Source organism: Puma concolor, chromosome C1 (genome assembly GCF_028749965.1).
Source record: "Puma concolor isolate L17-30 chromosome C1, mPumCon1.1.hap2, whole genome shotgun sequence".
NCBI lineage: Eukaryota > Metazoa > Chordata > Mammalia > Carnivora > Felidae > Puma > Puma concolor.
Window position 1 is genome coordinate 47,536,222 of NC_141674.1, and position 9,699 is coordinate 47,545,920.

Here is a 9,699-nt window from a genome sequence, read left to right on the forward strand (position 1 = left end):
TTTCTCCCTCTCCATGCCTAAATGCTTCAAGTGGCCACAACCTAACAATGTTGCCTAGCTTCTAATACTCTCAAGCATTTACCCAACTGAGACCCAGAACTGTAGGTCTCAGAGATAAGTCAACTCATTCCCTTGCACCCAGCTCAATGTATTGTACTCCTCATCGTTCTCCAGGACAGTTTTCTTTAGGGACTAGGATACTTAAGTCCAAACACGGATTTCAAATGTTAAGTGGCCCTAGAAACGGACATACTCTCTATTTCAGGTTGGAGACCAAGGAAAGAACAGATGATAACGGGTGCATCTTTGACATGCTGCATGGCTGTAAGAAAGAATGTGAGACCTGGCTTTGAGTCCCTGCTCTGTCATTTATTGTGTGTTCTTGAGTAAGTTGTTATGAGCACTGTTTTAATTACCTCATCTATAAAGTAGAGTCAGGGGGCACATGGATGGCTCAGTTGTTTAAGCGTCCTACTCTTGATTTCGGCTCGGGTCATGGTCATCATGGTTCATGAGATCAAACCCCCTGTCCGGATCTGAGCTGATAGCACAGAGACTGCTTTGGAGACTCTGTCTCCCTCTCTCTCTCCCTCTGCCCCTCCCCTCCTTTCTCTCTCTCTCAAAACTAAATAAACATTTAAAAAAAAAAAAACTACAAATAAAGTAGGGTCAGTATCTGCCCCCAGAAGTTGTTGTGCATACTATAGGAGCTGCTGTAAGGGTGTACTCAAAATACATAATGCACCTTAAATATTTATACCCTTCTCTTCTCCCTCCCTTCCATCCCACCACTGTCCCTGTGCTGGTTAACACAGAACTCTCAAAGGAATAAATGAAGCCCTGATTTGTGGCATTTGCCAATTTCCTTGGTGTAAATATTCTCACTATGTCTGATTTCGAGCTAGCAAAATGATGTCACTGAATGTGGAGTTGGGGGAGGTGTGCCCCACAGCCCTTGTGAGCCTAGGCCGGCTGAATTAAACACACCACTGCCCATAAAACCCCACCCCGGACAGGTGAGGAGCACTTTGTAGCTCACGAACCCTTTATTCTATATCATCTCCCGAGACAGTCACAAGAATCCTTGAAGGGAAATGTCATCCCTATATATCCGACAGACAGGGAAACTGAGACTGGGAGGAACCGAGTGATTTGCCCAAAGTCAGACAGCCAGGAAGTAAAAGAGCCAGGACCCATGCCTGGACCCTTCTGGCTCCAAATCCCGGGATCCTTCCACATCTGTGCCACTTATTCCCTGTGAGATCACTGTGTGTCTTTCTTTTTAGGTGCTGAGATGCCAGAGCCGAAACCTCCGTTTTTCAATCTGACAGGCGAGAATAGTAATCCCAGCCCTGCCTTCTTCACAGATGCCCTGAGAATCAAATGAGATAATGCAGATGAAAGTGTTTTTCAAAGCACAATGCACCCTACGAAGATAAAAGGATGAATATTACAGTCAGTAGCTGGAGGAAAAATAGGGAGCAACAAATCCCAGGCCCTGTGGGGACTTGCGTACCACAGGGGAGGCAGGACCACCCCGAACACACTCACTTCAGATCGACGCTCAAAAGAAAACATGCGACAAGATGTACGCTCTGTCTCCTTTTAAATGTTTATTGGTACAGAGACGGTTCGAATTGTTCTCCAGAAGTCTTTTGGCTTTTCCTTCTTGCTCTGTACAGAAATATGCTTATTCCTTACTCCAGTGCTGCCCTCTACCCCACTCGCCTCTGTCTGAGAGGTCAGGATCACCAGCTTACGGCAAAGAGAATTTATTGGCTGGTTGTCATCTGGCAGTCCAGGGTGCAACCAGCCTAGGGTCTTCATTGATTCCAGTGCTGTCACTGTGTCTGTGATCTACCTCCATCTCCCTCTCTCTCTCTCTCTCTCTCTCCGCTTTGCTTTCCTCTGTAGCTTGCCTTCCCTGCATTTGCCATACTGCAGAAAGCTTCTTTCCTGGGGGTGGGGGGTGGGGTGAAGGGTGGGAAAATGGCCACTGAGAGCTCTCGTTTTATGTCATCTTAAGAAAGAGATGTTCTAGGGGCGCCTGGGTGGCGCAGTCGGTTAAGCGTCCGACTTCAGCCAGGTCACGATCTCGCGGTCCGTGAGTTCGAGCCCCGCGTCGGGCTCTGGGCTGATGGCTCAGAGCCTGGAGCCTGTTTCCGATTCTGTGTCTCCCTCTCTCTCTGCCCCTCGCCCGTTCATGCTCTGTCTCTCTCTGTCCCAAAAATAAATAAACGTTGAAAAAAAAATTTTTTTTTAAATAATAAAAAAAAAAGAAAGAGATATTCTATCTCCCAGTTTCAAGCATACAAATCCTACCAAAAAAAAAAAAAAAAAAAAAAAAGTTACTTCCTGTCCCAGATTGGATCACATGTCTAATTTCTACTCTGGTAAAAAGGTAAAGGTAAAGGCGTACCATGATTAGCCAGGCCTGACACAGACTCAACCCTAGGGCCAAACATCATGGAGCAGGGAAGAGGCAGTTCCCCGACAGCAGGAAGATCCCGTTACCAGATAAAAATGAATACCGGGGACACAACATTAACAGGCATCTTCTGTGGTGGCAGAGGCAAATTCAGACACTGGCTTCCCTAATTTCAAAGCCTTTGCCTATTGTGTCATCCTGCACTGATTCCAAGCACGGAGCACAGCAGGATTAGAAGCCTGGCATGGCAAGCAGATTGCATCTAGAATGATATGATATAAGCTTTATACGTCACGGCAACGTCTGACGTATTCTTCAGTACCTAGCACATTTTAGGCACCCCCTGAATGTTTATCGAATGAATGACAACACCAGCTGATTGACAGGACATGGAAGGATTCTGAGTCCCTACCAGGAATCAGTAGAAAATAGTGCTGGGATTGATGACCAGTCGAGGCCACGGGAGGATGTGGATCGTGGCCGTATTTACTGCAGGTTTGAAGACCCTGCTCTCTAATCAAGGCTCAACACAGCAGGATCATCACTTCCGGTAACCTCATAATGTTGCTGCTTTATACCAAGTGTCATTCCTTAGAATACTGCATTTCCAGCTATGCCAGAGGACACGGTGCAATTCATAGTGGCCTAGTGGCATTGATCCACCTCTAGCAGGCTGCCATTCTCAACCTAATGCAGGCAGAGTCTACCTTGGGCCATTCACACTCTCTCGTACTTGTCTTCATTACGCCCGATGGCAACAACTGGCAGGTAAATACTCCATAAAACGAAGGGCTGGGGGAAGGTGAGGGGCGGCGGGGGGGTGGGGGGAGGTTGCCAAATTGGGAGTCAGAAGACAAGAGTGGTTCCAGTTCACTTTTGATTGGTAACTTGCTCAGTGATCTTGGCAACTGCATTTGGGCCTCTGTTTTGTACTCAGCTAATGTTCATCAAATGCTTATTCCACTTTCATGCCATTCTTAAAACAAGCCTGTAAGGTAGGCACTATTATGTCCATTTTACAAACAGAGGAATTGAGACCCAAGGAGATTAAATCAAAGTGTCTAAGCTCCCGTGTTTAAAGGTAACACAGGTAGGAGTCAATTTTGGGACTTCTTGGCCCCCATGACCATGCTCTTCCCATTGCATCACTGCTCCTTCTCCAGGGTCTTGGGCCACAGAGCTCAGCTACAGGGTCTTTGGAAAGGGTGTCCCTTCCCACTTGGCCCTTCCCTGAGGTGAGAGGGGACTGAGAGCCAGGTGCTACCGTTCGGAGAACATGCATTTCTCTCCCCGTTTAGTGAAGGTTTAACAGAACACCCTTCACCCTCACTGGCATTGTTGCCAAAGAATCTACGGGTGCACGGTTGCCAGGGTGATTAGAGAGGCTGCAACGAGGACGGACTCAGCAGGACAGGCTCCACAGAAGCTCCGTAGAGTTCTGAAGATGCTGTGGGCCAGCCCTTGCAACTGTGAGCCTCTGGTTGCAGTCTGTGTGCCGAATGTCCACTCTCCAAGGGCCAGCATGCTGCACCCTTAAAGGCTAATGGCAGACCGAAGGAAAGAGGCAGCAAAATGGGGAGGAGAAAAGGTGGGAACTTTAGACACTTCACTAGGTGTTGAATTGCGGAGATTTATTCAGAAATGCGCTCAGATGGTAGCCAGAGGGATCCACTACAATGCTGCAATTTATGACACACCTACTGTGTGCATTAGCTCCTGGAACCCTCCCCTCTCGTCTCCACAGTATGCTATTTTAGGATCATATTTATATTGTGTGTGTGCCGGGCTGTCGTCCCCCACCTGCGAGCTCCCCGAGGCTATAGAGTTGGTGTTGTTCCTCTGTGCATCCCCAGTCTCTGGCAGACAGGCTGGCACTAATATGGGCCTGGGACACATTTGATGAACGAACAAACATGCCTTATAAGTGTACAAACAAGAACCCACCCAGGTTTTCTGACTCCGAGTCCACAAATTGATCTCCCCCACCTTCGTGAACTCCTAGAAAAATTACTGCCTGGCAATTAATTTGACACTCATATGCTGCCTTGCACCATCTCTTGAGTTGGTGTGCTATGATTTGAAATTTTTATTGTTATCAAACATTTCACATGGGGATTTATGTCTTGTTTTCATAACTAGGCTGTAAGCTCATTCACTCATGCAATAAGCATTCCTTGAATTATGCATGGGGCATTGTTACATAGGTTATCATATTTAACCTCCCCTCCTTTTCCATAAAGATATATTTTTTTAAGTTTATTTATTCATCTTGAGAGAGAGAGAGAGAGCGCATGCACCCCATGGGAGGGGCAGAGAGAGAAGGAATGAGACAGAATCCCAAGCAGGCTGTGCACTGCCCGATGCCGGGCTCAAACTCATGAACCCTGAGATCATGACCTGAGCTGAAACCAAGAATCAGATGCTTAACTGACTGAGCCATCCAGGTGCCGCTCCGAGAAGATATTCACTTGGACCCTGCTGTGTGTCACAGGCACTGTGCTCAGTGTGGGATATCATTGGTCCCAAAAGAAATCAAACTCAAATGCCTTTAAGGGCGACATTAGGAAGTGCGACAGGTGAAGGAGTCGATTGCTAAGAGGGGGTGAATGTGTTTGGACAGGGCATCTGCGTGTGGCTGTATCGCTTGTGCCCCACACACAGATGCCCAGATGAGAGAGTGAGGATGGGCTGAAGTCCTGCCCATCCTGTGTTCACCAAGCTGAGCGTTCAGGCATAGGGCAAGGTCTAGCTGTAGGCAGAAACAATTTTTCTTTCCCTGGAAGGCACCTCGACTTGCCAAGTCTGCACCTGAGGCTATGACTGACCAAAAGGGCTATTTTTTTTTCAAATTTTCACAAAAACATTGCATATGCTAAGGGACAGCCTAGCTACTTGTGGTATGTGTTGGCATTAAAATTCAATTAAATAGATTGTTACCCAAATGGAATCCTTCTGTAAAACATATTCCACTTGGAGGAACTTTAGTTTCTGACTGACTCTAAACAATGCTACAAAATAGACATTAGCCACTTAATCTTACAATGGGGACAGCTAGACTTCAGAGAGTTGAAGTGACAAATGTGAGGTGACAGTTTAGAATGTAAGACTCAAACAGGTTAAGTCAATGCTAACTGGAACTCCGCTTCTGAAAAGTAACAGGTCATGGGCCCCTTCTGCTTGAGTGTGGAGCTTGGTCAGGCCTCCAAGAATCTGTGTGGTGCTTAGCTGGGGCCAGGGAAGATTTGCCGATTCAGATTTTAAACGTGTGCTGTTGTCACAGGAAGGCCTCACCCCAACACGCCTCCATTCACACACACGCATCTAAGGATAATGCAGGGGATCCCCAGGAAAGGGACGTGCAGGCTCTCTCCTGTCCTGGCATTGCGACTGTGGGTCTCTTCACACACCAGGAGGAGTCTGAGAACCCTGCGACGGAGCAGCTGTGTCTGTCAGCCTCACAGGCAGTGACAAGTCGCTGCAGACAACAGACATGCCAGGGGCACAAGGACCCATTCTGTTTACTTTGCCTCCCTACTGCTCAGTTGTTCAGTCCAATCTGTTTCAGGAGTTCAGTCAGTGAGAAGAGTGAAAAAGAAATCCTTTAAACCAACTGGCCAAGATATTCTGCAGGTCTAGCTAAGGGCTTCCTAGCAAAATGAACAGAATATGGTTTCCAAGGCCACCAGTTAACCAGGGCTCTCCTTCCAAACTCTGCTATTAAATCGCTGTGTGGCTGTGGGCCAAGCACCTGCCCTTTCTGGGATCAGGCCCTTCTTCATAAACATGGGGCATTGGACTAGGTGGATTCTGAAGCTCCTGGAAGTTCTGTGGTCTCTGGTTTAATGATTCTCGGCAAAACTGGACTCAGGGAGAGCACCAGGTATTGAAAGAGGACTGGCCACTCAGTAGAGAGGAAGATTTGGTAGTTAGATAAGGAGCCCAGATCTCAAACCCTGTCAACTCTGATGGCATTAATTGAATTCCTGCTTTTTACATTTACAGGTCTAAGGATGTCTTTAGGTAATGCAAGTTCATATGCGCTGGGGGATCTGTGGAAAGGGTTATGCCCATGGGGATCTAACCCTCTAGATAGAGAAGCAGCAATGTCCTGTGTTAACAGGATAAGGACTTTGAAAGAAAAATATTCTGGGTTCAATTTTTGACTCTGCCCCAACACTCAATAAATAGTTTCTGAATGAACAAACTCACTGTGTGTCCTTGGACAAATTGCTTAATTTCTCTGAGCTGTGGTTTCCTCCATTGTTAAATGGGATAATAACAATGCTGGTCTAACAGGATTGTGAAACTGATGTGAAAATGAGATGATTAAATTAGCCCACAGTAGGCATTAAAAAGTACTATTTTTCTTCCCCTTTTCTCTTTCCTTGAAGAGGTACAATATAAAACTGCAAAAAGCTTAAACAAACTGGAACGGAGACAAAGGATCCAGAGATGGAAATGTGTTTATGTGATTTGGCACATTGGGAGAGAGGGCAGGCTTTCATGGGAAGCTCCTTGTGGAAGAGGCTTGTACATTTTTAACCCCCAAACTGGGCAGTCATGGCTCCCAGTCCAAAGCAGAGCTGAACTATCTTACCTTAGATGTCTGGCTAGATAAAACCTGAGGAATGACTGAGCAAAGGGAAACCAGTGCTTTCTGAAGACGCCCTCTCTTAAGAGAGAGAAGGAAGAAGGATCTGAGCTGAACATGCCTAGATATTATTCTTAAATTCATATTCAAAAAAAATTACTTTATTTCTTCCAGAGAAAGGCAAAGAAAGGCCAGGTGCATGCAAAGACAAAATTTTCCTCTCATAAAACAGGAGTAAGAAAAAGATGCCTATTTGGCTCTAACAACAACCCACAGACAAGCTTCCAAACCCAATTTAAAGTGAGGTTAAATACCCCAGACATCCCCCAGATGAAATTTACCAAAACCATCCATGGAGTCATCACTTCCCCAAAATGTTGATTTTGAGGTCACTATGAACCATTTAAGCAATGATGTCTGAGTGGCAAATAGGTCTGTATGCCTGTAGCTCCAGAGTTAGTTCTGGGTATAAGCTATCATTGTAGGAGTCATCAACCTGTAGAAGTAATTAAATATATGAGAGTTATGAGACTTCTCAGAGAGTGGATGGAGTAAGAATAGAAAAGAGTCTAAAACTCAGCCCTCTAGAACACCAACACTTAAGGGATAGGAAAAGAGGAAGAGCCTTAGAGAGGGCACTGAGGCACAGCCAGAGATGCAAGGGGAAAGCCTGGAGAAGGATAGGGTTTGCGAGTCAAAGGAAAGGGAGATTTAAGGAGGAGGGAGTGGTCATCAGTCCACAAGTTATTGAGAGATCAAGCTTGAAATAAACATTGACAAAAGAACATCGGATGTCAAGTGCGTAGGTCAATGAAGAGTCATTTTAGTGGGGTGATAAGAGCAGAGTCCAGAATGCAGGGGACGATTGGGAGATGAGCAATACTGTAGTGCATTTTCCAAAAGTGTGGTAGGGAGGAAGGTGGATCGTAGGGCAGTGGCTGGAGGTACAGGCTAAGTTCAGGAAGCAAATCTTTCTTTTGTTGAAATATAAAGATACTTACGCATGCTGAGGGGAAGAAACCAGGAGAAAAAGGAAAGATGAGTATGTAGAGAGAGGTGACACTGGGTGGGGCAAGGTCCTGAGGAGGCAGGAAGATGAGCTCTGGAGTACAGATGAAGAATTTGGACACGGATTTAGAATCAAGTAGATGGCATTGCACTCTCCTGTCCAGTGCTCTAAACTCCAACAAGTTATTTAGCATTCCGTCTCCTCCCCCAAACTCAATTTCCTCTGCAAACTGAGTATACTAAATAATACCTTCCTAAAGCAGTCATCAGGGCTGTGAACAAATATTTGATCCTCTTAGTCTGGGCATATGTTAGGATCATACTTTGTCATCCCAAATAAGCTCAGGCAAGGCCTTCCGACTTATTTTGTTCAATGAAATATGGAGAGAAGTGATGGGCGGCACTTCCAGGCGGGAGCTTTGGGAGCCAGTGTGTGCTTCACCATGTTCTCTTTTCCCTCTGCTGTAACAGCCTCAGTGTCTACAGTGGCTGCCCTATCACTGTGAGTCTCGGGGTCAAAATAAATAAAACACTGAAGAGAGTCACCAACCTATGACGGACATGTAGCATGAGTAAGAGATAAATTGTTGTTTTAAGCCACAAAGATTTTAGAAAAGCTGGTGACTGAACCATAACCTACCCTACCCTTACTGACGAACTACTTGTAAAATTACTGTGAGAGTTACATGAGAAAATATGTTTTATAGCATAAAGAATAACATAATATGGAAAACAGAAATAACTTAAGAAATGATAATTCATTTTATATATTGGGAGCTGTAAACAATGATGCTCAGCTGAAAGGAAGCATTTGAAGTTGTTTATAGAATACAATAATTATTTTAGTTGTGACTGAAGCTAGTTAACATTTATTGAACAATTACTACAAGCCAGAATTCAGATAGACAAAAAGCCCTTGTGCCTGTTTGCTTCTTTTCTCTGTCATTTGTTTTCTCTCTCCCGTGATTATTTCTGGTGATTCTTTTTGACCAAACAGATCTTGTATATCTGGACAATTAGTACAAGAAGGAGTCCCAGAAATCACCCAGTACAGTTTCTACTCCATGTCAGAGTTCCCTCTAGAACTTTATTTCCCCGATATGTAGGCATTCAAATTTTGCTAAATCACTCTCAGTGACAGTTTGCTTGCTACCTTTTATGGCAGAAGCTAGACCATAAGTTTTAACATGTCAGGGACCAAGTTTGCTTTGTTCATTTTGGAATTTCCTATGGCCAACACAGTACCTGGCAACATAGTGGAAAGTTCATAAATACGTATTAAAGAAATGAATGACCAAATAGACAAACTTTTTGATAACTAATTTTTAGCTTCCTCGTCTGTACAATGGTGATTGTGATACTAATCTCAGAAGATTTTAACAAGTTAACATTTGAATGTGAGTGTACCTGGTACATTGTAGAAGCTCTATTAGTGTTCACTCCCATCCTGTATCTCCCTTCTCCTTCTTAAACAGAGGAAAAAGCAAATGCTGCAATACAAACTGAGCTATTCACATTGGTCTTCCAACTAATTCCCCACAGCCAAACTTATGAGTAATTCCTGGAACAAAGGCATGATACGTATGGCAAGCACTTAAAAATGTGAAGTCATGGATTTCAGGAGGCAGCATGGTTCAGTGGTGAGGAATTCAGGCTCGGCAGTCTGAAAGAT

The 9,699-nt window shown here is 45.0% G+C and overlaps 1 long non-coding RNA gene across 1 annotated transcript; it reads left to right on the forward strand.

Moving 5' to 3' along the window:
* Positions 1 to 279: 279 nt before the first annotated feature.
* LOC147578051 (uncharacterized) lies at positions 280 to 1,642 on the forward strand. The gene is made up of 2 exons (XR_015254183.1): positions 280 to 386; positions 1,287 to 1,642. It is a non-coding gene; the product is annotated as an uncharacterized LOC147578051 (long non-coding RNA).
* The last annotated feature ends 8,057 nt before the right edge of the window (positions 1,643 to 9,699 follow it).